This window comes from Miniopterus natalensis, chromosome 1 (assembly GCF_054644295.1).
Source record: "Miniopterus natalensis isolate mMinNat1 chromosome 1, mMinNat1.hap1, whole genome shotgun sequence".
Classification (NCBI taxonomy): Eukaryota; Metazoa; Chordata; class Mammalia; order Chiroptera; family Miniopteridae; genus Miniopterus; species Miniopterus natalensis.
In genome coordinates this window covers 128918100-128945875 of record NC_142081.1, presented here as the reverse complement: position 1 = coordinate 128945875, position 27776 = coordinate 128918100, and the positions used below count along the sequence as shown (strand labels likewise).

The following is a 27776-nucleotide window of genomic DNA, read 5'->3' as shown; positions in this document are numbered from 1 at the left end:
TTTGCATTTGTCTTATTATTTGATGGAAATTTGATGACTACAAATTACTATGATGACCATTTCAAGTGTCAATAATTAGAGCCAAAGCTATTTACAGAATAATTACTAATGGAAGTGCATTGATGTTCTTCTATATGATATCCAAGTGAGAGAATCTCCTTTCCCTAATTGCTTCAACAGGGCTAACATCCTTTGAGAATTATTATTCTATCATTTCCCCTACATGGTCCAAGGATTACATAGGAATGGCCACATAGAGAACAGGGCCAAATGAAGTGATTTCCTGATTTAGAAATGGCATTTTCAATCTTTAAGGGTTCATTTTACATTGATTCTTAGCCATCAAGTTCAGATAGTTGTTGGAATGTCTGGGATCTGAAAAGGGAAGCTAGAAATTCAGTAAGAGTTGAGCTTCTCTCAAGATTTGGAGATTCTTTCTAATTATATTCAGGATAAGGGAAACCATTTTGACAACAGCTTTCCTGAGAGCACTTATGAGGCTGTTTCTGCTTGGAAGGAAGAAAAGGACTAGATGAGTGTGAGTGTAAGGATCCTTAGTCAAACCTTTGTTTCTGCCATTTTCCCTTTGGGACCTCTCAGTTAAGAAAGACTTTTTTAGAGAAATGAGTCTATTTTCTACTTCTCAAATGCATTCTTTTTTTTTTCTTTTTTCTTTTTAAGATGGGTATGGATAAGCCAAGTCAGATATCCTATCACAGTGATATCCAATAGAATTTTAATGTGAGCCATGTAATGTTCTAGTAGTCATATTAAAAAAACCAAAATGAAACAGGTGGAATTAATTTTAAGAATGTATTTTCTTTAACTCAACATTATGACTATATTATTTAAACATGTAATGTAACCAATATAAAAATTATTAATAGATATTTGGATTTTTTGGATACTCAAGCCTGTGTATATTTTACAGCGATAGCACATCTCACTTTGGACTAACTACATTTCTAATATTCCAACCCAGGTGGCTAGTGGCTGCCATAATGGACCATGCATAACTTCCCTGATCTACTTGGTCTGCCTGCTTTCCTGGCAGTCACTGTTCTACTGTTAGCCTGGCTATTTCCCTCTCCTTGCCTATTGCAACCTTGCAGCTACCCTCAAAAGAACCCCGTGAACTTACTAACTGGCTTTTTTGGTATGTGTCCAGACCTTGCTCCAGTGGCAGGAGATGCTCCAACACAATATCAAGATATTCTGAAGGCTTATTTAGGCGGCCCTTTTTCTGAACTGCTGCCATTCTTTTGTTTTTATCTGTATGAGAGAAATTACAGTGAAAATGGGAGATGCACCCTTGCCAGTCTGGCTCAGTGGTTAGAGCGTCAGCCAGTGGACTGAAGGGTCCCAGGTTTGATTCTGGCCGAGGGTACCATACCTCGGTTTCAGGTTTGATCCCTGGCTCTGGCTGGGGGTATGTGGAAGGCAACCAATCAGTGTGTCTCTCTCACATCAATGTTTCTCTCTTCCTCTCTTCCACTCTCTCTTAAAAACAATGGAAAAAATATCCTCGGGTGGGGATAAAAAAAAGAAAAAGAAAATGGGAGATGCTATGAACTAGTGGCTAAAAAGTCCCAGTGGCAAGAGTCAGAAAGGACACAAAGGCCTGAAGAGCACTTTCCACACTTAGAAGTGCAAGAGGAAATAAAGGCAAGAAGGAGGCCTTGAAAGAAACAGCCACACAATTGATAAGCAAGTCATTTTTCCGAAAAAGCATTCCAATGAAAGCCATAGGAAAGGCTGGGTACTTTTGGGAGTTCCTGACTCATGAAACTAACTACTGTACCTTAAAATTCCTTTTGCTTAACCTGCCCCTGTGACAGGTGGCTTATAGGACATGGAGTTTCTTTCATGTTCCAGGAATGACATCTTTATTTGCTTTGCAGTACAATTAAGATTGTGCCTATTAGGCTTCCTCAAGTTAATGAGATGCTCCCTTTACCCCCTAGATTAGATATAGATCTTTCCTTTGACAATCATTGTGTGTACAAATGAAAGAGCAAGTTGCTTCCCCACCTTTAAAAATAAAAAAAATAATTTCTGATCATATGACAATGGCTATCAAACTTATTCATGTAAGAATAAATATTAGAAACTCAGATAAAAAAGTAGATGTTTGAAAGTCAGATAATACCCATTACTGGTTAAAATATACATAGCTAAGGTGGAAACATGATTTTAAAACATTTTCCTCCAGTTTGCACCATTCAAATAACTAAAAGAGACACAAACCCCTTTCCATGTAAACATACAGCTTATGCTGCAGTGGGCGGGGAATAAATTCAGAGCATAAACATTACACATTGTCTTTTGCAGAAGAAACTTCCATTATGCTGAATCCTTATTAAGTACCCATCTAATTCTTAGATGCAGAAGTTCTCCATCATTGAGAGGCAGGGACAATTTCTCTATATGGAGAGTCGGGAGGGGCAGTGTTATAGAATAGAACGGACACAGTACTTAGTGAAAAATGACCTCAATTTTAACTTCAGTTCTGGCACTTTCTAGCTGTGTGACTTTAGCCAAGTCCCTTAACCTCCTTCGTGTATAAAATGGGTGGCATTATAATGCACTATATTCCACAAGGATGAACTGCAAACCCTTCAAGATAAGATACCACCTTTTAAAAATTTTAAAAATATATCTTTATTGATTTCAGAGAGGCAGGGAGAGGGAGAGAGAGACATAGAGACATCAATGATGAGAGAGTCATTGATCAACTGCACCTCCTCACTGAGGATCAAGCCTGCAACCGGGGCGTGTGCCCTGACGGAGAATCAAACCAAGATCCCCTGGATCATAGGTCTATGCTCAACCGCTGAGCCTCTCTGACTGGGCAGATACCACCTTTTTTCATGGCATCTCAGTGCCTCACACTGGTCCTTGAAATGCAGTAGTCAAGTAGGTACTTTTTGAATGACTACAAGTGAAATAATTTATGCAAAATTGCTTGTAAACTTCATACTGTAAAATGTTCTTCGTTTTCTTTTTCTTGGGAAGGTTACTCTTATGCTGCACGTTGAAAACTACAAATAGAGACTGTTTGCTTCTGAGAAAGAACAAAACTTCAAGGGAGAAACATAGAGTAAAATAAAATGATTTTGAAGTTGGCGTTATTACCAAAGCCTTTAATAACAATAGTGTGGAGAAAAATCTGGGGTAAGGAATACAGTTTATGGTCATGTTTTATAGAAAGGGAAGAAGTGATTTTCTTTTTGGTATATATGTGCTTCTATTTAAAAACTACATGAAAAAGAGACTTACTGGAATAAGTGCCTTTTTATAATGTTCACGTAACAACCAAATTAGTAACCCAATCTATGTTGGCAATATGGACTATTAGAAGCCCTTGGGGGATCTACAGTAATGATTAGATAAGAGTGATTTGTTGTTAGCACATTCATTGTTTCCATTCTACACTGGACATCAGTCATTTGGCCCATTTTTCAAAGACTCACTTGAATTGTCTGAACCTGTGAACTTCCTGAAAGTCTAGCCACCAAACTCCATTAGGAGAGTCAATGACCGCTCAGCAAAAGGGTATTTACTTAATTCCTTCTCTCAGTGCAGGTCTCCCCAAACCAAGACTAACAGTCACGTGTATTTTCTTTCAAGAGGCCATAAACAAGAAAATTTCAAGTCATTGTGAGATAATTATCCTAAGTGGTAAAAATGATCTTGGAATTTGCTTGTCTTCTTATTAGTACAGAGACCAGACTGGAGCTTTATTCAAAAAAATGTGTTAAAATTCAGGCATGCATCAGGAGGAACTGTGTCTTTGTGTAGCAAACCTTGCATAGACAATGCACATCAACAGTGTAAAGGAGAAGACAGCTTGTTTCAAGTACCTAAAGCATTGTGAAAGTGGACCCATAGAGAGAGACACAACTGACAGATGGACTACAAATCTCTTCCATTTATTGTTTACAACGGGTTCCCTAAGGACTTGTAACAGAAATCATCCCAGCTTAGTTAGATTGCCTTGTGAACCTGAAGTTAAATCTGCACTTCAAGAAAAATAATCCAAAGGAGAAATCTATATAATTAATAAATAGTTCTTGACATTCTACAGGATTCATCTGAATGAAGGCTTTGTTGTAATGTTTTAGTTGCAAGATGCCAGAGTACTGGCCAGAAGTAAAGAGATCATCTTAACTTATCTATGAGTGTGGGTCTGTTCTCCAAGGTTGCCAACACAGGCTTCTCAATGTGCGGGAAGAAGAGCAACAGCTGCTGGTTAGCAGCTATTTTTGGTTGGATAGTTGACTTAGTGCTTTATGTGTGCGACGACGATGATGATGATAGTTGCCATTTATTGAGTTTATTCCAAGTATCGGTGTCTCACTAAATACTACAAGAGCTATTTAAGGTAGCAACTGTTACTCACATTTTACAGAATAATTCACCGCCCAAGATCAAAATCTAGTAAATGGTAGAACTGGAACCTGAACCAAGGTTAACTCCATGGCTAGCTACTACATTGCAGAGATGTCACACTAGAACTCACAAGGTTAGGATCATTCTTTCTCTGAACTCATACTTCGTATATAATTTAGATATAGCCACAGTTCATCTCTTCATTTTCATCTTGAAATGACCTTGAGTTCCATCTGAAAGTGATGCTACATTTACGATAATACCCAGTAGCTTAAACAATAATGGACCCATAATAGATGCACAAGAATTATTTGTTAATGAATATTCTGCCCTCTTTTGGGTGGTGGTCAGTCCTGGGTGAGAAGAATCTGGATTGGAGATTGCCAGGAACAAATATCAAAACTGAAAGTAAACTTCTTTCATTATTTTAAACAATCCATTGCATTTCCTGAGGAAGGCCTGCTTAAGCAAGGGGCAAATTGCAAATATCATTAGGAAAGTGTTTATAGTAAGCAAAGGAATATACTTAAGAAATGAGCATGGCTGTGTGTTTTCCCATTTGGTGATAGACAAAATCAGTATTTAGGCTTCTCATTTAGAATTCACCGAAATGAAAACATAATCCCAGTTAATTACTGTTCCCTAAGGGATCTGGTTGCACAATGTCTCATAAAATTAAAACCTGTTAAGCACTCATGAAAAAAAAACTTACTTTAGATGCAAAACATTAAAAAAAAGAAAATAAAATTAAGGGAAAAAAAGAAAACATCCAAAATCCAGTTAGCACCTTTACTTCTTGTCATATATGCCTGAATAACCTGGGACAGCAGAGCTCATGAGAGTTTTGGGCTATCAGAAAATTTCTTAGGTCTGATTTCCCCTGGAAGTACTAAACTGAACAGGAAGATCCAACGAACCCACACTCTGAGTCTGAGTTTGTCATTTTGACCTGTCAGCTTGCTTGTCTTCAGGATGATTTTAAAATTAGGAAGAGACACTCTACAGAGGCACAGTTGTAATTTCACTCTAAAGACACTGAGGCTTCTAGGGCTTCTTATTTCATGGTTATTTCTCTGAGGAATGAAAATATGAGTTTTGGATTCATTAGGAAGAGTCAGGTTAACAATCCAATGACCTTATTAACTGTTGGGAAACCAAATATCTAGTCCAACTTTTCTGGACATTGTGTATGTTTGCATACCAGTCTTTCTTAGTTTTGTTCAGTCTATGTCAAAATATATATTCTGTATATTCGTAAAGAAATAGATAAGGATTTGGGATGGGGATGCCTGATCTTGTCTGAATATTTCAGAAGCTGGTCAGTTTGATGAATTTAGTCAAACAGCAATTCATTTCTATGGAAGGAAGATCAACAGAACTGAACAGGGCTGGATTTTCCCCCATATCCCACAAGTGCTGGAATTTTGAAGACACCACTTTGGATTTGTCTTAGCTGGTGTTTGCCCTAAGAGGTAGCAGAGAGTTGTTGAGTCGAAAATCCTAGATTTGAGCTTCAGTTGTACTTATCACTAACTGGCTCTGTGAAGCGGAATATGTCATTTAACCTCTCTAATACCAGTTTCCTCATTTGTAGGGCACATTGGGTTGGATGAACTCCAGGATCACTTCCAACGTCTAACATGTGATGATTTTGGATTGCTGCTATTCTGTGAAAAAATGGACAACTTGATAGGATACACATGATTAATGACACGAAGTATTCACCAATGAAAAATGAAGAGAGTAAAGCTACAATATTATCTAAATTACCTCCTTTGGAACTACTTTTGTTTGTATATTTTCATTTATAAGACTGTGATCTGAGAAGGAACCATTTGTTAAGTCAAGGAAACATAGCTTTTGGCATGTATTTTCACCCAGAATTTCTAATGATGAGGAATTTTACTTAAGTTAGCATTATACAAGTGTGAATTTGTTAAGAGTAAAACATCGTATATGAACCACCTTCACTGCCAGCAATAAAACATTCTGTCATCATGGAACAGAAGTAAGATCATAGCTTTTTATGTTCACCCTGGCATTTGGAGATTCCCACCAACTGTTCCTCATTCCATGAAATGTAGAGGAAAGGTCCAAAGCTTATGTTTGACTCCTGACTTTGCTTTACTAACTTTTTCCTTTTTTTCTCATCTAAAATATGCCTATGGATGCCAAACAGGTTAAGTATGAGGATTAAGTGAAATAATGTATGTAAATCACCTGTCAAATGGAAGAAGATGAACATATTTTAGTTCTAACCTTCATCTCTCCCCCAAGAAAATCTTCCTTTCACAATCTCCCAGGCTTCATAAATTTCCCATGGAGAGCCTCTTTCCTGGTTGAGAAAATCCATTTTATGACTTCTGGTTACCACATAATATCCACCCCCCCACCCCCCACACCAAATGCTTCCCACAATCTTCTCTGTGACTCTTACAGGGCATATTTGATCACAACTCTTTTCTGGGAAGACATCTCTGGTTCAAGTGCCTTGGTATCCATTTGGCCCAATATTTGTAGCTTTTACCATATTTATTGACATTTGGTGATGCATCACTTTGCAAAGTACTTTTTACCTACATGTATTCTGTATTCCTGACTACTATGCAAGAAAAGGTTTTGCTTTGTTGTATCCAGACTGAATAGGGAATGTTGAATGAGTTCAGGACCCTCTAAGGGAGAGGAAAATATACATTGGTGTGCATTAAAAGAAGATCAGCTAAGATCATGAGGGAACTTGAAATGATTTCATATAAGAAATGGTTGAGGAACTTTGGCCCTCTATCCCGGAGAAGACAAAAGTTGACGGCAGTGTAAGAGAAGCTGTCTTTGTCTACAAACAGTGGAAGATTTACCATGTAAAAGACGTATTAAAATTTTTCCTAATTAAAGCCAATGATATAAAACTATAAGAAAAAGAACTTTGTAACAGACACAGCTGTCCTAAGATGAGCTCTTTGGCTTTGTAAGTACTGGGATATGGGCTGAAAAGTCATTTGTCTGGAATAATGTATAAAACATTGAAGCATCAGATGAGCGATGGGACTGGAGGAATGTTGAAGCTCACCTTGCCTCAGGTTTTGCCTTTTCATTCCAGACAGAAAGGGCTTCTTGACTACTTTGTATTTGTTGAACGGATGGGTGGATGTTCCTCACACAGTGAGCACTGGGCAAGTGTTCCCCAGTGAGCACGTTCTCAATACTGTTGAAAATACCTAAAAAATAAAAGCCCCTTTTATATACATGTAATTAAACCATGCTCAACTGCTTTGCAAACAGGGCCCTCGGTGAGTATTTGTAGATGTATATACTCAAGTGACACTACTTGGATTCTTGAAAATATATTGGGGGGAAATTATACCAAAGCCCCACCTCAATTTTCTAAGCAAAGTAAAAACACAAAACAGAAATAAATGAGGCATAAGAAAAAGAGGTTGGTTGTGTTTGAATCCTTATTTTCCCTGAAAGCCTGTGTGGCTCTCAGTAAGTTGCTTATTCACATGAACACCGGTTCCTTCATCTGTAAATACTATGATAATAATAATAGCGCTCTTGAAAGGTTATGCAGGGTGCAGACCAATCAGAAAGGATGTCTGGCCGATGGGACTGGATGCCAGCTAGTAGGCTGCGTTGGAGCAGACCAGCTGAATGTCAGCCCTGGGTGTGGGGATTAAATACAAGTAAAAATGCCTGTACAGTGTCCATCACATAGAAGATTCTGAATAAATGTCAGTTTCCTCCCACCACTGAGAAGCTGAGATTGCCCTGATATGTGACAGGAATTGTGTACAACTTCCTGTGGGACTCAGAATCAGTTTGCATAGCTATGAAAATATTATTATTCCTAGTCCTATTAGTTTAGGTTCAATTGGCCTTAAATTGTCATTCTGAAAACATATTTACTTCCCTACAGTGCTCATTTGGCTTTGGGTGTATAGGACAGCTAAAAAATTCACAAGCCTGGGACCATCCTTCTGGTGAAAATGGGCAACTGTTTTCTTTTACATTCCTGATTCTCCAGATTAATCTGCTGAGGTCAATGCAGGTGAAATCATTTATTTTAGAGGTAAAAATGGCGCTGAATCTACCGAGAAGAACATTAAGAAGGCGTTGCTTGATTACAACTCTTTTCTGGATAGACTTTTTGTGTTGAATGTAGTTGCTGAGCATAACCCCCTCAACTCTCATCTGATTGGTACTGATGACATAGCTACTTTCCACACTTCACCTGATGGGAATCAAACCTGTATGAGAGCTAGTTTGGGGGATGTTAATAATACAGGGCTCTATCACATTTTATTTGATCATCTAAGTAGTTTTGTTTCCTCAGTCAAAGAAAGCTAAGCAATTTAAAGTCCAAATCCATTCAGTGTTCTGTCTTGCTATTATCACCCAGGTTATAATTTCTTTTAAGAAGGGTGGAGGGTGGCTGAAGTGGATGGAGGGTGACGTGGAGGGAGAAGGCCAAAGAACCATGTGTTGGAGCAGGGTGTGGTCAGAATTTCACTCTTCTCTGCTTGAGAAGAACCAATATTTACTGCTTTTCATCAGCCCCAGTGAAATTCTGGCATCCACAAACGTTTCCTCTAAGTTGTACCTCCTCAATTAAAAAAACACGTTTTTAACCTCTTTGACTTGCAAAAGTGAGAAATTGATATCTTTTCTCAACAATGCAATGGTACTTAAGTCAGAAAAAGGAATCCTACAAAAACCAGAAGGTAGCTTTACAATTAAACAGAAAAGGCCTAGTCCTGACTAGTTTTGCTGAGGGCTGCCTAGAAATACGAGTCAGGTAGTGAAATTATGAAAATTGGCATTACTTCCTACAAGATGGCATACATCTGGCTCCTCCAAATGAATGAGAGAGGAGTGATTTCAGATGCTCTTTTAATCTTTGGCAGTAAGACACTTCAGAGATGCCCTCAATCCTCCCATGGTAGGCTACCTTCCAGGGGTCTGGGAGACAGGACTAGGGAACTCTTTTCTGGTACTATTAATTCTTGTGGAATTTATCCTCAAGGATGTGCAAAGGTCATCTTTTAAAATGTTTGCAAAACTCTGATATAACCACTGAGAGATATAATCAGTTACCTTTCTCTCATGACCCTAAAATTCATGTGATTGTTCAATTTGTATAGGCACATTGCCCCATTCTGTGTGTGAAATTAAGGATCCTGGCAGAAGAACCATTGGGAAAGTTACCTCTGTTCCAAAGCTGCTGGTGGAGAATTTGCCTGCAGGAAAAGTGGTTGATGCTGACACTTTCACTAAACCTACACACACACACACACACACACACACACACACACACACACTCCCATGTGCACACTCCTCTCCTTTATTCTAGTCTTCCTAACACGGCACAGAGAGAACCTTTAATAAATCAATGTTTTAGGGCCAAATTCCTCAAAGGGCTTTCCTAAGAGCTTTGACCTTGCTTGTTGTGATAGTTTGTGATACAATCAATGATATCTAGTCCACAAATCATGTCACCTCACAAGTGTTTGGTGGCTTAAACCAGAAGAATTGTTTTTTTATCATCCGCATTAATTGCTATTCACATAGAAAACGGCGCAGGATTGTAAACGAGTTGGCAGAGATCCTGGCTGTGGGTCCATAAGGGGGTCTCTGTAAGGAGAGGGCACGGGCTAACCTGGGAGCAGGCAGAATTTAGACAAGGCGCACGACCCTTTCTCGGATTTGCTGGATGCTGCGATGAGGAAGGAAGCAGGGCCTGGAGCCCCTCACTGTGTGCAAGACACCCCGAAAAGGACACATCTTTGAGGCCGGCTCCTCTGCAATGTCAAGTCGCAGTGCAGAGCTTCGCGGCGCCGCTTTCCCAGCTCTTTCTAGCCCTCGCACTTGGTTGTCCGTACTCCCTGCGCCCCGCAGCTGGAGTGCAGGAGCAGCTGGTGACCGTGCGAGAGCAGAAAGCAGAGTGGACAGAGGGATAGTCCCCTGAACGGGGGGAGGTCAGAGCTGGTGGCCACATGGAGGAGCCATCACGAGCCCTTCTCTTGAAACTCTGGGTAAAATAGGGCAAGTGTGGCCCAGATGCACCTCATTTATAAACTGCAGTTAAAGAGCAGCCATTCTCTGGAGGCAGTTGGCCTCTCAGGGTTCACTACAAGCTGGTTCACCCGGGTTCTCGCACCCCTGTTCACTTGGCTATTTGGATTCCAGTTCAAAGGGATCTGAAGGTTTGTGTGGGTCTGCGCCAGTGCAGATGCATCACGGGGCCCAAACAGGCTCCCTTCAAAGCGTTTTCTCTGATGAAATGTCTGTGATGACATACTGTTTGCTGTATCTTATATTCCATCACCTGGAGTTCCTTGTAAGATCATTTGCCTATTAATATGAGGTATCTGTCTATTGATCATTTATCTATCATGCTATCTATCTGCTTCCAAAGGGCCTATCAGATAGAACCTACGCGCTCTGAACTTGTGCCCAACAGGCATGCTGGGACTTGTCCTGGGCTGAGAGATTCATTCTTGATCTACTTTTATTGAGGGCAATTAGCATAAAGGGAACAGGTTTATAGGGAGCACTCAAACTTTAACATGTTTCATAAGCATCCTAATCAAGCTCTTAAAAGAAACCAACAACAACTCTGGAAGAAGCTGATTAAATCTCTCCTTTTCTCAGCCTCCCCATATTTGAAGTAGAGGAGACACTTTTTCTAGGAAAATTAGATCCTTCATCTAACGGTATACATACCACCGTCCCCTTTAACTATTCATTCTTTTTTCCAAACACCATGGGCATGTGCCAAGTGGATGGGTGGTGTGATTTTAAGCCACAGCAGTAACACAGTTTCAGCAAGTGTTTTCTGGGGCCAGTCCAGTTCCACACACGGTGTTTCTCATGTCTGCTGAAGCCAGTGAGTGACAGAAAAGGGAATGGGCGTGAAAGGGAGTCTGCGATAGAGCAAAGAGAGTGATGATGAATGTCACTCCTTGTATCTATGCTAAGTTCTCCAAGATAACAGTCACTGTCAAGTGAGGCAACACTATCTGGAGTGGCCCATTTGGATATGGTACTTGGAGAAGGTGGCTCCATGATATTTGGTGGCCTGTCTGCAGCTTAAAATACAATTGGAAATGTCCCAGGTTGGCATTGCTTGGTTTCTAGGGAAGGAAACATCCTGCACCCTCCTCCTTCCATTTTTCCCCAGTCCCCATTGTGGACATGTAGACACTCACATGGTTTTATATGTCACTGCCTCTTGTCCTGCTCAACCTGTCCTTTCTTTATGGTCCCACTGTGGATGCACACCTCCCAAGACTTTACAGCTCACCCGGCGTGGCTCAGCAGTTGAGCATTGACCTATGATCCAGGAGATCACAGTTCGATTCCTGGTCAGGGCACACGCCCCAATTGTGGCTCAGTGGGGGGGGGGGAGGTGCAGGAGGCAGGGGATCAATGACTCTCTCATCACTGATGCTTCTATCACTCTCTCTCCCTCTCCCTTCCTCTCTCTGAAATCAATAAAGATATTTTTTTAAAAAAGAAAAAAGACTTCACAGATACCTTTCCCTTGCACTGAATTTCCTTACTGGTGGCATGTTCCTATTCACTCATTTTTCCATTTTTCATTGATTTAATCACACATTCTTACATACAGCTTCTAGGATAGTTTCAGTTGGTTCATAAAAGCTTTGGTCTTGTCCTCCTACTGCCTGGCAACTAATTTGAGGCAGGGATCACAGCTTCCTGTTCTTCGTGCCTCGATCATAGTGTTTTGTTCCCATGGGGACAAACAATGTGATTGATTGTAATTTTACAATGATTTTCTAAAGGCTGATGATAACCACAATTTCATTTTTTTAGCTCTTGGCCTCTTCTTGAAATTCTGAACACCGACTATTAATTATTAAATAAGGATGAGCCAGCCCGGTGTCTGTTGGAGAGGAGAAATATTCATTGTTATGGTGGTGGAATCTGTTTCGGGAAAGCAAGGGACCTAGACAATGACATTTGTGTTTTTCATGTTGTCTCTGGTAGTTGAAGATTAGAAACCAGGGATTGGTGTCTGTAGATTTCTTCCCCCCTTTACTTTAGATTTTCTCATTTTAAATCAGACTTTAAAATCACTGTAAAAATTTCTTTTCCTTTTTGTGAAATATTTTAGATTATTCTACAAAGATTTAAATAAAAAACCATACTTCAGTGTTTAAACCCTTTAACATGAAATTGGCATAAAAAACTGTTATCTTATAACATTTTGATAATAGGGCCTAGCATTACATTAATTGAGCTATAATAACTAAGAGAAATTGAGGCAAGAATGGGAGATGTTATTTTATGATACAGTAAATCACCGGTTAGGCCTGGTCATATTGGTTACACTTCCACCACTGAAATAAAATTACTACTTTGGTTTAGGAAATTGCTGCTGTAGTCTGGCAGAAGAATGAACAAGACAGCACAGGCTAGCAGTAATTTTTGACACAGAGGTTAATTTTATTATGTGCTTTATGTGTTTTCAATAAAATATATATAGGTAATTAAAAATTGAACTGTGGTGCTTTTTGGGGGATTTATAATTAGCACATATATTGCACTCTATATGTTCAAAAGCTTTACACGCTGTTAATTAACTACTCCATGCTACCCAAGTGAGGTAGTGAGTATGATTATACCCATTTTATAGATGAACATGCTGAACTATGGGGTGCTTAAATAAATTGCCTAAGGGCTCCCAGCAAACCAGGGCAGATGATAGGTTGAATGGTAAAGCCTGTGGCACCCGTCCTGGTCTTCTCTCCACTAGTAGCCATATTGTACCTTTACTCAGGAGCAGTAGATAAATGTAGTAATGAAATCCTATCTTCTATTTTCCATCTTGGGGGAATTTTTAACAATACTTTGTTTTAATACAAGAACCTCAACATTTTTACTTAATTACATTGGCTAGCCACATCTAAATTGAAACACAAAGAGGCAGCCTGGGATGTCAGTGATTCAGAGGCATCCTATGTAGATGGACACCAAGAACCATCTGAAACCCTGACTCCTATCCTCCTTCTCACAGTAGGGTTTAAAACTGTGAATAATGACAGCACCAAAAAGAACCCAGCCAATGTTTACGTCCTTGACTTTTGAGAGCATGTGCACGTAAATTTTAACACCCTACAGATCACCATCATAAAGGCTTCCAAGAATGCAAAGATAATCACAGTCCTACCTATCATTCTTCCTTTGCCAAGAGGAATTAAGAAATATTCCTTTCTCTTAGTGATAAATCCCACTCCCCCTCAAACACAGGAATGACTGAATGTAGTAATTTTATTCTCTTTTTATTTTAAATTTTTAAAATTTTATTAATTTCATAGAGGGGAGGGAGAGGGGGAGAGAGAAAAAAAAAATCAATGTGATCGGCGGCCTCCTGAATGCCCCCTGCTGGGGATCAAGCCCGAAACCCCAGCACATGCCCTGACTGGGAATTGAACCATGACCTCCTGGTTCATAGGTTGATGCTCAACCACTGAGCCACACTGGCCGGACTTATTCTCTTTCTAAACACATATTCAGAAAGCATTTAATCCTCTCCTTTGCCTTGAATGTTCAACCAAGAATTAACTTTTGTAGAAATTATGTTTCCCTATTCTTATTCCTCATGTATGGGAACCATACATAAATGATAGTTAACTATTCCACAGGTCAGTAGCCAACTTCCCTGGTTCTAGGGAATGGATTTAGTTGTCAGTAGAATTCTAGAAAGAGCCAAGTTTTCAGCATAGGCTCTCATACCTTGCTTGGTGCAGTGAATGTTATCTTTTCCCTGAAAGATGGGACCACCACACAGTCTTAGGGAAATTAAGAATCGCAGCACAAGGCTGATCTTTCCACTGACAGAAGGATAAGGACCGCCTTTCATTTTAATATTTAAAAACACAAAAAGCAGCCCCTTCTCTGTTGTTTCATTCATTGAGGAGGTAGTCTTTGATTGGATTTAGAGAACTCGATAACATTTAAAGTGAAATTAAAAATGGCAATGGGAATGGAGCAAGGTTGTGCAGGCTCAGTGGTGGCCATGGTATTATGGGAGGCCAGGTCTCGGTACTCTGGCAGTCATGATGGAAATGGGATTGTAATACAAATAATTACACCATGAAGACAGGGAGTGGAATTCTTGCCCACTCTCTCTGCCGTAAGGCCATCGGGATAAAGGAATCTACCTATCAGCAGAGTTTTTTGAGCAGTTGATCTAAGATCTAAAGAAAGCAGTAATGCATACAATGGCATGGCCGTGGGATGCACAGAACACCTCACCTGAACTTGGGCTTGTGGAGGACCAGTCATTATTTAGTCTTTCCTTTTGCTTTTCTGGAAAGCACAGGGGCTTGTATGTATTTGACAAAAGGCTGATTCTGTCCAACTTGGAAAGGTTCTTGGACAAAGCGCAAAACTTTGTGAAGGACACACATGAAGTAATGAGGGAGAAGATCTGTACTTCTGTCGCCTCGTAGAAAAATTCAACTCTGTCAATCAGTAAGATGACACTTAAACTCTTTAAGTTTCATTCCTTCATGTAAAAAAAAAATCATACTTGATAGTTTTTGAAGGATATTGTGTTATCAGTGTAAATTTACTCACTAAGCATAAATAAAAATCAGCTAAAAATAAAGTAATAAAATTAAAAGTAAATGGCACTTACATACCTAGTGCTTTCTATATAGCAGCTCATTGAATCCTTATACAATGTCTATGAGGCATGCACCATTATCTCATTTTCAGATGAGGGACCTGAGGCTTAGACAGGTTAGTTGCCCAATATCACACACGTGCTAAGTGAAAGAACCTTTCCGAATTCCTGGTTTATTTGATTCTGATTCTTTCACTACTTAACTTGCAGAGTTTTGAGGGGCAAATGAAATGAGACAGCACTTATTAACATAAGTGTTAATACTTACCCTAGTGTCTGGCACATAGTAAATGCTCAATTACTATTAACGATCATTCATAGGGATTCTTGATTACTGTTATAGTAACTAGTTTCTGTTGCATTTGCTACATTGATTACAGCCAATCGTATTAAAGGCTCAAGTAATTTCAACTTTTCTACACTTAGGATGAGCTACCCTGAGCATTGTCTGTCCATGCCAGGCTGACTTCCCCTTCTCTGATGATGTCTATCAGATACAGAGGTGGTAATTTCACTCACCCACAAGCCTGTTTCACCCTCTCCATGCCCACCATCTTTCCTGAATCAACAACACAGGAAGGAATTTGCCAACGCTGTCCTGTTTCAGGCCAACATTCCCAACTTCTCCAAGATTCCCTCTGGCTTTTCTTTGGAGGTTTTGGTTAGGGCAGGTGACAGGAGCCACATCTGTCACGAAAATGCCTGTGTTCTTCATGCCCGAAGGCAGACTGTACCAAATGACATAAGCCTTGTAATTCTAAATTACTCATTTTGGAAATGCATATGCAAACAAACACAGATTTTAGGCCTCCTTTGAGAGACAAGAACACTGAGCTTCATGTTCCCTTAGATTTTATCAGCAATTTATCAGATTGAGGAAATTAGTGGGGCTGATTTAGCAATGGATGAGGAGAGATGGAGCTGGCAGTTCTTTATGCTCGCCTGTACTGAATAAATCATTTCGTATCTTTCTGCCTAATTTTTCATATCTATGAAGCCAGTCTGCCTTAGGACATAATTCACAGGGTTTATTTTTGAGTACTTTGCAGTTACAATACAGAGCGACGAAGAGAATCCTGGCCTAGGAATAAGGGAAAGGTGTACTGCTAAACTTTGTACTAGTCTTTTTAAATTTTATTTTTCAATTACAGTTTACATTCAATATTATTTTGTATTAGTTTCAGGTGTACAGCATAGTGGTTAGACAATCATATACTTTACAAACTGCCCCCTTAATATTTCAAGTACCCACCTGGCATCATACATAGTTATTAAAATATTATTGTCTATTTCCTATGCTGTACTTTATATCCCCATGACTATGCCGTAACTACCAATTTGTACTTTTTAATCCCTTCACCTTTTCACCCAGCCCCCCCCCCCCCCCCATCTGGCAACTTTCGGCCTGAACTTGAGCCACCCTTGTCTGAGGTCCTTAGTAAGCTGGTCGTGATGGCTCTGCTCCTTCCTAGTTTATAGGATCGTAAGCCAGTGGGTGGGAAACTTCAGAAAAACACACACAAACAAACCCAGGTATATCCATTGAACAGCATTTTTGTGGCCATAGTTTGTCCATCAACAGCCATTCCCCCAAATTCATACAAGAGGAAGCAGAACAGGAAGCAAGACAATAACTGAATGGCCTGTAGCTCTTAGAGAGTTCCATTGTTTCAAAACATGCAAACTCATATTCCAGTCCGTTCACTTACACCAGCCTTGCTTCTGGACATAATCTCTGTGGAGCGTGAATTACCCATGGAAAGTTGTTCAGATGTGACTGCAAGAAGTTTTCTTCCTGTAAGTGTTCAAAAAGCAAAGGACTTTCTAGAGCTACATTATCTCTGTATGAAGACGGAAGCACACTATGTATGTTGGGGGTGGCTATTTATCAATGAGAGATATGCATTTATTTAGTGAAAGATTTTTATAAACGCAAGGTTATGCTCACTGTGCTCCAACATGGGTTCTGTTATTTGATGTGAAGACACATAACGATGTAGGTATAAAATCCCTTGCATGGCTCCAAAATTCAGGTCCCAAATTGCTATTTGAAAGCTCTCTGATCATCACATGGAGTCCTAGCTCCTAAGCTACAAATGAGGGAAGCAAACAAATGAAAAACGAAAGAAGGCTAAGAAAAGAAAAAAAAAGGACAGTGCTTTCCCAGCATAGGAAAGGTGCTTGGCTCCCTTATGGTATAAAGTCTCAACTTGTGGTGTGATTTTGAGTAAGTAAGTCATCCACCCTATGGGGATTGTTGTGGATAGTGGTCCACTCTGTCTCGGGGTCATTTAATCAGCACTGGCAAAGAATACCTCAGAGGCATAATAAATGAAGAAACCTTTCTGGGAACTCTTACATTTACCTTTATTATTTGGGATTGGGCTTCAAGTAAGACATACTCTCTTAGGAGCCTAATCACCATGGTGAGAGTGATTGAAGTCTCAGAAGAAGAATTAAACAACAACAACAACAACGCAGGCTCAGAATTTAGAGAGACAAGCCCTGTGCTTTTGGCTGAGGTTCTGCACTCTGCTTTGAGCCAAACATTGCAACACTTAGCAGCGGGTAGCTTGTTGTTTTGCTGAACGTAAAAGCCCAAGAGCGACTGAGAAGCTGCTGCAGGTTGCTGATGTAAACACCTCCTCGCTGCCTTGGTTCAAGAATCCCATAAAAAAAAAAAAAAAAGTGAAAAGTTAATTGTACTGGTTGAAGAGATTGGGCTGTGTCAGCACAGCCCTGTATGTTTCAGTGTAGGTTTTGGCAAGGGTCCTGTGAACCATTAATTAATATCACGCATTAGCTGTCGGCAGGTCAACATGGGCGCTCGATTTCACAATTGCTCCGAAATTTACACTATGGATTTGAAGGTCCCTTCCTAATGAAGGTCATTACCATGTGTGTCCTTCCTTTGGGGACACATAGTCCTTTAGGTGATTGATGTCTAGGTTGTTTCTCTAACTTGAAGAAATCTAAGTCCCTCTCTAGAAGAGTCCAGGGTTTTGCTCTTTCCTTAAGCTGTCGGCTTGCTGGGCGTTTCACTGAGGTTCTCCAAGGAGCGTGCCCTTTAGTTTCTGGTGCTAAACTCACTGTCTCCTATTTCTGAGACTGTTTTGATCATCTGTGTCAAGCGGGTTGGGAAATCACCAATTTCTATTTATAAAACTCATAGGGGTCACTTGAAATCACGGGCTCGAGGAGAATGTAAAAAGACTTCACAAGTTTTTCCCCCCTAGGGAATTTCAAAGTCAAAGCACCATGGTCACTCTTAAATCTGGGTCCGCATCCTAAATCCTCTCAGTGCAGAAAATGGAGGTCATTTTAAACCTGGGGGAAATAGGGCGCACCTCATTAAATGTTACCACTGAAATCTCCATTGTTCCCCCCAGCTCCCCCTTTTATGGGGCTGACGTCATCCGGAGATGAGAGAGAAGCTGTGGCACTGTTTCAAAAGGCAGACACCTCTCGGTTAGTCACTAAGTTAATAACACCAGAACTGTTAAAGATGTACCACGCTCGCTGGAGCTGGAATTACAACAGAGCAACTCCTCGCCGTGCCCAGGGGGAGAAGCTGAACAAACAGGCACTTCCAGCAGGGTCAGAATGGGGAGGGATGACACCTGTGACGGCTGAGATCGGCTCCATGGAAACTCAGACCTCAGGGTGGCCGGGGGGCAGGACCGCCAACATTAGCACGTTGGGTTACCCCTAAAAATTCCTGCCCTATACATCCTTGATTTGGTTTGTCAGGATGGCATGCGATATTCTTCTTGCAACTGACCGGCTCTGGAATAGTCACTTTCTTTTATATTTTCTCCCTCATCTGCATCCGCGCTGATGGCAAAAGTTCTGGCTGGAGACTCAGCCAGAAAAAAGTTCAACTCGCTTCCAACCCCAATCCTTTCTCATCCCCACCCCTAGTCACAAACTCTTTCTCTCCCCTCCTCTAGGACATTTATAGCATGCATCTGTGTCTTCACTCAGTTTTGCACACATAAATGAAAGACATAAAATAAAAAGTCAAAGACGATCTTATTTTTACCATTGACGTTTCAAAAAGTCATTTTATTTAGATTCTGTAACCGGCTTTTTCCCTAAGCAGTTGCTCTAAGAATCCGAGATTACATTTTATGTTTTTGCAGCTGTATGGCTTTCATGCAGGCTTCGAATCATTTATTGGCATTTCTGACCAAACTTTTTGTTTTTATAGGTGTGTGAATGTGTTCTCGAAGATATTTTGGCATTTACCAAAGACTCAAGTTTGTAGCTTCAGTTAAAGGGACCTGCTACTCCCCCTGCCCCCCCCCCCCTTCTTCCTTCTGGAAAGAAAAGAAATGGGTGACTTGACAGGTGCTCTGGGTTTTTGCAGTAAGCCTTCGACTCAATTTATTTTGCTTGAGGTTGTTTGTGCTAAAAAGCTAAAATTGCAGCCCTCGTTACCAGATTTTTCCCCCCTTTCCCCTTCCCTCTGGCCATGACTTGTCCAGCATTTTATGTGAATGTTACTATTTTGTTTCCATGTCTCCTGAAGCATCATTTTCACATCGTGTCAGATTTCTCTGACCAAACTTTAGCAATGACTCCAACACCTGGCTGACAGTTCCAAATTATGGGGGTGGGGTGGGGTAAATTTTTATGATTTCTGTGCAAGGTCCTAGGAATCTGTATTTTAAAACCTTATCAGGTGATCCTGGTGATCAGCAGTTCTGGGAACATTCAAGGTAGAGAGGATGTGTGAATGAAGGAAGATAGAAGAGACTGGACAAGGCGGCCTTGGTAATATCCTTCTTAGTCCAAGGCAGGATCTAATCAATCAATTGCTCAGTTGTGCTTAGATTAATTCAACATTTCCTGACTTAGATTAAAGAAACATACCTACTATGTGTGGGCATATGCTGGGTGTTAGGCTGGTTTATATGCCAGGTGTTCGGATGATTTAGTTCTACCTTAGATGAGCTGATGTCCAGTAAATGGGACAGACATGCAAACCTTTCATATACTGGGGTTGTGCTAAGACAGAGTCATGCCTGGTATGCAAGAAGCTCAGTTGAGCCCAGGGGTCAAAGGGGGCTTCCTGAAGAATATACCTGAGAAGAACCTAGAGAAGAGGAGGAGCTGATCAGTGGGAGAGGCCGAAGGGGGAATTGGAGCAAGTGTGGAGTGTGAGGGGCAGCTGGGAATGATGGTAGGACAGGCTGGTCGGGGCCAGTCACAAGGGACATTTGTACCCCATGAGTATCACATTAAGTCAGGTCTTCCCTTGATGATTAGGAGATTCTCAGTGAAGAGAAAGGCTACCGCTCACAACAGGGCAAGGCCGTGGCCTGAGAGCAAAGATCAGTGTGCAGCTTAGAAGCAAGGGGGAAGCTATGTTCAACCCTGCAGGGTTTTTGTAGAATCACAGACTGTTAGGACCCCAAGAAACCTTAAACAGGGCCTCACCAGTGACTCCATTTTGTAGACAAGAACACCAAGGCATGTCTGGAAGGGTAGGGAGGAGAAGATACCCTGAAGTTTAAAAAAGATTAGCCTCTCTGTGGAGCAAATATTTTTCTCCTTTTATCCTGCTGTAAACTTGTCCAAACCTAGCACACCCAGACAAAGAAGAAAAAAAAAAGTCTAGAACTTCCCACATCTACTACACAGCATGTTTCAAAGTACAATTCACCCACCAGAAAACTTCAAAGCTGTTACCTTTTCTTTGGGAACCCTAAGAGATACTTTCAGATTTAATGAGAGGAAATAGAAATAATCATATTAAAACCAAAGGAAAAGAAAAACCATTGGTTTTCTTAAGGCACTACCGGAACCCCACATATAGTGATGAAGTCCATATAGTCCTGTAAATATTTTTAAACCTTAAAAATATTTTACATTATAACAGAGATATAGTAAACTGCATAAAAATATATAACTGAGTGATAAATGAATTATAATGTGAACACTCTTGTAACCACACCTGGGTTAAGAAAGACAACTTTGCCAGTTGCCCCAGGAGCCCTCCACATGCCCCTGTGACACCCCCTCCCATACCTTAAAAAGTAAGCATTAGTCCTGGCTGGTTTGGCTCAGTGGTTAGAGTGTCAGCCTGCTGACTGAAGGGTCAGGGGTTTGATTTTGGTCAAGGGCACATACTTCGGTTGCAGACTCCATCCCCGGCCCCAGTTGGGTGCGTGTGGGAGGCAACCAATCAATGTGTCTCTCTCACATCTCTCTCTCTCTCTCTCTCTCTCTCTCTCTCTCCCTCTCCCTTCCACTCTCTCTGAAAAGCAATGGAAAAAATGTCCTTGGGTGAGAATTAAAAAAAAAAAGTAAGCATTATTCCATTACTCTGTCCTGTGCAGTAATCATTTCTGTGCTTTTCTTTTATAGTTTTATCACACAAATGGGCATCCTTAATCATGAAAGTTTAACTTTGCCTGTTCTTTAAAAATTTTATATGCCTTTTAAACGGTGTGTAAGGGATTTAAAAGCTCATTGAGGTAACTTGCACATGAACCCACAGAGAATTGAAAAATAGTAATGAGCAGATTTACAAATGGTGCCAATGAGGTTCATGAAGTGACAAGGTGAAGCTGGGAGAGAAGACTGAAGCCAGACTCTGGGCCCGGGGGTCTCCCACCAGGCAGGAGGGGCGTGAAGAGCCGCCCACTGCTTCACCTCCAGCCCCTGCCTCCCTCCTCCTGCCATCAGCGGGCAATTGAACGAGAGAAGCTCCCACTCACACTGCAAGGACAGGTACAGGAAGAGGCCCCTGGAAGCCATGAAGACATTTGCGACCAGCTCGAAAGGGACCTCGGACGTCTGTCACATTATGACACATTGGTGCTTTCAGTCTGTCTCAGATCTTTAATGAGCAACCACAGGCCTGTAGACTGTGGGTGAGGGAGATGTAGAAAGGCCAGCACTCACACCCAACCAGTTACCTTTCTTGTGGAAGGAAAGCTTTGAAGACTAAAAGGAGAAAGAAAGAAATTAGGCAAAATACAAGAAGAAACTAGATGAACTTCTGTGGTGGGGCTGGAGGCTCTGAAAAAAAGTTCAGGGAAATGGAAATGAGAACAGGATTTGTAAAAAGGCAATTAAGACCAAGTTCTCCTCTTTTGGCCAAGCCTGCTAAGTTTCGATATTCTTTTTTTTTTCCTTAAAAAAAAAAAGTTTCTGGCTGCAGCTGAGCTACATGGCACAGAGAGGCTGCCAATACGAGAGAGGAAAGAAAAGCACGTGTCCAAATAGCAAGCTTGTATTCTCTCTGTGTGGGCAGGAGGTTTTAGTTATTTATTTTTTATTTCATACATCATTAAAATGTTTTGGCATTTCCCCCAAGTCAGCATGCTTTTTAAAAGTTAATGAGGAAGGAACACACCAAAGAAAAATGAAATTCTGATTCTTTGTAGCAAGGTGCTAGTGAAAGCAGGTGCTATGGAAAGCAGCAGCCCATCTTTTTCAGTCCTTTTCTCTTTTTGGAGGAGTGGTTTCTGCTACAAACTTCATTTTTTCCCAGAAGTGAGACCTTTTCAATGTACCGTGGAAAGTTGCAGGAGGCTTGCGACTCTGGGAGCATACTCTATCCTTTCTGTGGCCTTGGGCAAGGTGCTTAACCGCTGGGTGCCTCAGTTTCCCCTTCTGTGAAATGGGATAATAATACTTAATTACCTCATCGTGCTGAGGTAAGGATTAATTAGTTGATGTTTGTAAACGGCTTTGAAGCCAGAAAATGCTACAACAGAGCTAAGCATTATTATTAATAATACATTTCAACGGAGTTAATAATGGCATTTGCCATCTCAAATTTCCCTGACAGTTTCAACTGGTGAACTTATTTTTCAGCTTCGCTCATTAAAATGAAATGAAAAGCAGCACTGCTGGCAGAACTAGCTCTGGTCTTCATTGCAAAGATGAACACGTATCTGCCACGGGTGCAGAAACATCATTTCCATAGGAACTCAATAGAAGGTTCTGGAAAATATCACAGGCAACGGAAGGTGCTATGACTGCTAAGCCACTTAAAAAATGAAGAAAATGCTAGTAAAAAAAATGTGTAAGATGAGAATGAAGTGGACCTACGAGGTTACCACTTCCCAGAATTGATTCAATTCCTATGCTTTGGACCTAACCGCAAGGTAGTTTATCTGTTGTCTGCTCGCTTTGTTTTTCTCTAGTCCCTCTTTCTGGCCTCCACCCCTTCCTGTGCTAGGTCACTTCAGGGTTGTTGGCGTGCGTGGGATGTGTGTGTCTTTAAAATCTCTTGTTAGATCCCTGTCTATCTCCTTTCTTTTATGTCAACTCAAAGAAGAATTTCAGCATCATTTAACCCTGAACCCCCAAACTGAGATGAAAATGCCAGTGAGATGACGTCACTGCAAAGCCTCTGGTACATGGCAGAGGTTCAAGAATTATTTGTTTACAATGGTGGGGAGAGGGACTGGGGAGGGGGAAGGAACGGGGTGGAACAGGTCACTGGGGAGAAAAAGGGACATCTGTAATATTTTAAACAAAAAGAAAATAAAAAAATAAAAAAGAATTATTTGTTTAATGGAGCCAGGAGTTTGAGACGGCCCAAGTGCCTGATGTTGAACATTTAGTAAAATGATGTCATAACTGCATTGGCTGTGATGGGCAGTTTGCCCCCGAAGTTGATGCTCTTGACCAGCCCTTGGTTGGGTGTGCATTTTGCATATTCTCCCCAAAGAGGTGTTGCGTTTGCTCTAAGGTAGCCATACTCTCATCCAGTAGTTCTTCAAATGAAGTCCACACAAGCAACATCAGCATCACCTGGAAACTGGTTAGAAATTCAGGCTCTTAGACCCCAGTCTTGAATCAAAAACTCCCATTGTGGGCCCAGCAATCTGTATTTCAACGGGCCCTCCAGCGGACTCTATGCAGGCGCAAGCGTAAGAACCAGTCTGCTTCAGTCCCCTCTTGGTTGGTGACAAGCTCCAGGGGTCCCGGGCTGTGGTCTCCAGCTATGCAGCCAAGCAAGGAAACATAAAACCCATGACGGACCTCAGGGCCTTTATGACTGAGGTACAGTTTGGCCTGGAAAGATCGCCTTGCAGTTGGAAGTGAGAAGGAAGGCTTGAGCTTTTGGGCATTGCCTTCCAGAATTCCTACCTGTGCTTCCAGGCCCGACTGTATCCCACCATATCCAGGAAGCCTGCCCAGTCCATTCCAGGTCCCGTCCCCTGAATTTCTTGAGCTCTTGTAAATTGTGCCACTGACACGAGCGCTTCCGCTCGCCCTGCATTGGGAGCTCGCTGTCCTTTGATGCCAGCCCTGGCTTCTGGCTTCTGGGGTCCGTTGGATGTTCTGTGGTGAGAGCTGCTGTGCCTTCGCATCGTCGGTGGCTCACGGTGCTCTCCCCGTGCTGGCTGATGCAGCATGTGCTCAGTGCAGTTCCGTAGGTTGATTCCTCCAGACCTGTGACCTTGAGGCTGCCATTGTTTCTAATTAGAGAGACTCTCAGCATCAGGAAGCCCTGACAGGGAGTAAAGAGCTGCAGAGGATCATCTTCGCTTAAGGCAAATTTGGGTGTTGAACATCAGGTTGCTGTCTGCTTGGCGAGAACTTTCTGAGGGACTAATATAGCTTGAGAGCCATCCAGGCAGACTTTACATTTTCAACTTATTTTTTTTTTTTTAAGAGCAGTGCTTACTATATATGAGGCCCTGGAATGATTTTTTAATTTATGGCAACTCTGAAATTTAGGTATTAATATCCCCAGTTTTGTTACACATTTTAGCTGAATTATGCCCTCAGCAGGCAATCAGCAAAGATGGGTTGAATGCTCACCACCTGCTAAGGTTTTCTGAATCTTGCTAGCTGCCAACTGGAAGCCCTCAACTGAAGTCCCTGACTTTGGGAAAAGCTGCGATTTAATTGTGAGAACCCTTGGTTTCCTTCAGCAGATTCTAAAGTTGATTTGAGTAATTCAAGCCTAAGGGCTTGATACTGCCCTCAGAGAGGGATAAATGGTAACCACAGTGACAGGACTGGCTCCGTTTGCCTGGTATCTCCCGTCTGCAGGGCTCCCAGGTGCTCTACAATCTTGAACTGATAGACTGGGGATAACAGTAATTAGAGTCTTCAAAGCACTTGGCAAACATTCATTAGCCACTCTCTGGGAGGAAGACCGAGAGGAGAGGAATAAATGACATAGGATCATTCCCATTTTACAGACATGGGAAATCAAGGCAGAAAACAGAGATGCCTTGCCTAGCACCACATTCTTGAAATCTGAATTTAAAATGAGGGTGGCTTACTTCCCCATAAACTTGGTATGTCCCCAGAAAGACACAACTTTTTGTTTTATAACAAGATTTCTCACTCTCTGTACCAGATAACGTTTGGTGTGTGTGTTTGTGTGTGGGTGGGGGACTGTTCTGTGCATTACAGAATCTTTAGCAGGATCTCTGACCGCTACCAGATAGATGCCAATAGCACCTCCCACCCCCAGTTGTGACAACTGAAAATGTCCCAGACATCAGCAAATGTCCCCCAGGGCTGAGCACCCTGGAAGGGCATGAGCATCCTGTTCCCTTCATCTCAGATAAAACCTGTATCAAAAACTCATAATCTCGTGACTTGCAAGATTCAGAAATAAGCAACCTGGGCTTGTCTGGGGCTCTTCTGGGATGGGAGCCACAGAGTAGCAAGAGGTGAAAGACAGGAGGTTATTGGTGGGGCAATGAATGGGCTGGAGATGGGAGCATTAATTCAGAGGCTGTCAGAAGGCACAGTGCTTGTCCCTGGCCAGCTCTGTGGTTGAGTGTGCAAACTGAGTGACTATAGCCAACCTGCTGCTTAGCAAAAGGTGGCCTTTTCCTGTCCAGTGCCTGCCTGTGAGTGAGGTGGCTGTGAAAAGCAGGGAGCTTTCCTGTGAGGTCAGGAAGGATGAGAATCTGTCTCAGGACAGGCCCCAGGGGCCTGTTTCTACCGAGGTGTTTTTCCCTCCTCTCGTCCGGTGAGCTCTTTCGAGATCAGGACTTGACTAAAACCACTCAGAAGGACCCTTTACTCAGTTCAAGGTAAATCCTGACCGGAGACTGGCTTCTGTGGTGTGCAGGGGACTTGGGCATTTCTGCTCTTGACCTCTCACCTTGGGTTTGTCCTGCTTGACTTCACAGAAAGGAAAGGAAAACTTGCCCTCATCAGCTTTTTTCCTCTCCTGGAAAGAAGATGTCATAGGATTGAAAACTGGAGACACGGATGATGGGTTCTTCTGGTGGACAGCTGCGTGGGGAGCTGGGAATGGGAAACTCGCAGTAAGAGGTACCTGATTTCTAACCTAAAAAGGTTCATGGTACTGCCTGGCTGGCGTGGCTCAGCGGATAAGCATCAACCTATGATCCTGGAGATCGAGGTTCAATTCCTGGTCAGGGCACATGCCCAGGTTGCAGGCTCGATCCCCAGTAGGGGGTGTGCAGGAGGCAACTGATCAACCACTCATCATTGATGTTTCTATCTATCTCTCTCTCTCTCTCTCCCTCTTCCTCCCTCTCTCAGAAATCAATAAAGATATGTTAAAAAAAAAAAGGTTCATGAGGTTCCCTAAAAGTGTTACCTCATCTGCCTTCTCAAAGCACTACATCAACTATCACACATTTCCAGTCTGTGGCATATTTTGTCTCTCTAGTGAAAATAAGACAGGAATCACATCTCCAAAAAAGTGCTATGAAGCTATACCTCACACTCAATAAACTGCATATGTAAAGTGTATAGTTTGGTAAGTTTTGACATATGTATATACCCATGAAACCATCACCACAATCAAAATAGTGAACATACCCAACTCCTCCAGGCCCCCTCATGTCATTTCCTAATTCCTCTCTCCTTCTGGCCCTCCCCTCCCCTCCCCTCCCCTCCCCTCCCCTCCCCTCCCCTCCCCTCCCCTCCCCTCCCCTCCCCTCCCCTCCCCTCCCCTCCCCTCCCCTCCCCTCCCCTCCTCTCCTCTCCTCTCCTCTCCTCTCCTCTCCTCTCCTCTCCTCTCCTCTCCTCTCCTCTCCTCTCCTCTCCTCTCCCCCTTATCCCCAGGCAACCAGTGATCTGCTTCCTGTCACTGTAGCTTAGCTTACAACTTCTGGAGTTTTATGTAAATGGAATTATACAGTGCTGTAGTCTTTTTTTTCTGACTCCTTTCACTCATCATAATGATTTTGAGCTTCATCCTTGTGTGGAGCATATTAATAGTCTATTCCTTTTTATTGCTGTGGGTGTTACATTGTATGGATTTACCACAACTTGTTTCTCTGTTCACCTACTGATAGACATATGAGTTGCTTCCAGCTTTGGGCTATTTTAAAGTTGCTATGGACATTCACATACAAATCTTTGTGTGGACATAAGCTTTCATTTGGGTACATGCCTAGGAGTGGAATAGATAGATCAAAAGGTAGGTGCATGTTTAGTTTTGTAAGAAACTACCAAACTTTTCCACAGTGACAGCACCATCTTACATTCAGGGACTGCATGTTAATCTTTTTGCAGGAGGGCATGTCAGAGGACTTCACACTGTTGACTCTTCGCAAGGTAGTCAAAACCACTGTGCAGCTGGAGGGCAAGCACTCACTCTCAGCATCTGCCTGAGAGTTCCCAGGTAACCATGACTGTGATAACTCCATCACTAGCCAACCTTCCTGTTAGTTTCTCCTTTAGCAGAGATACTGTGTCTCTTGGTACCTATATTTGCAAGAAGAAATGGTCACATAATTAACAAATACCCCTAAACCTTCTC

General features: G+C 41.8%; 1 pseudogene; it reads right to left on the bottom strand.

Moving 5' to 3' along the window:
* LOC148094394 (transducin-like enhancer protein 6 pseudogene) overlaps positions 1-24381 on the bottom strand; it is an 80478-nt pseudogene extending 56097 nt beyond the window's left edge.
* Positions 24382-27776: the final 3395 nt, after the last annotated feature.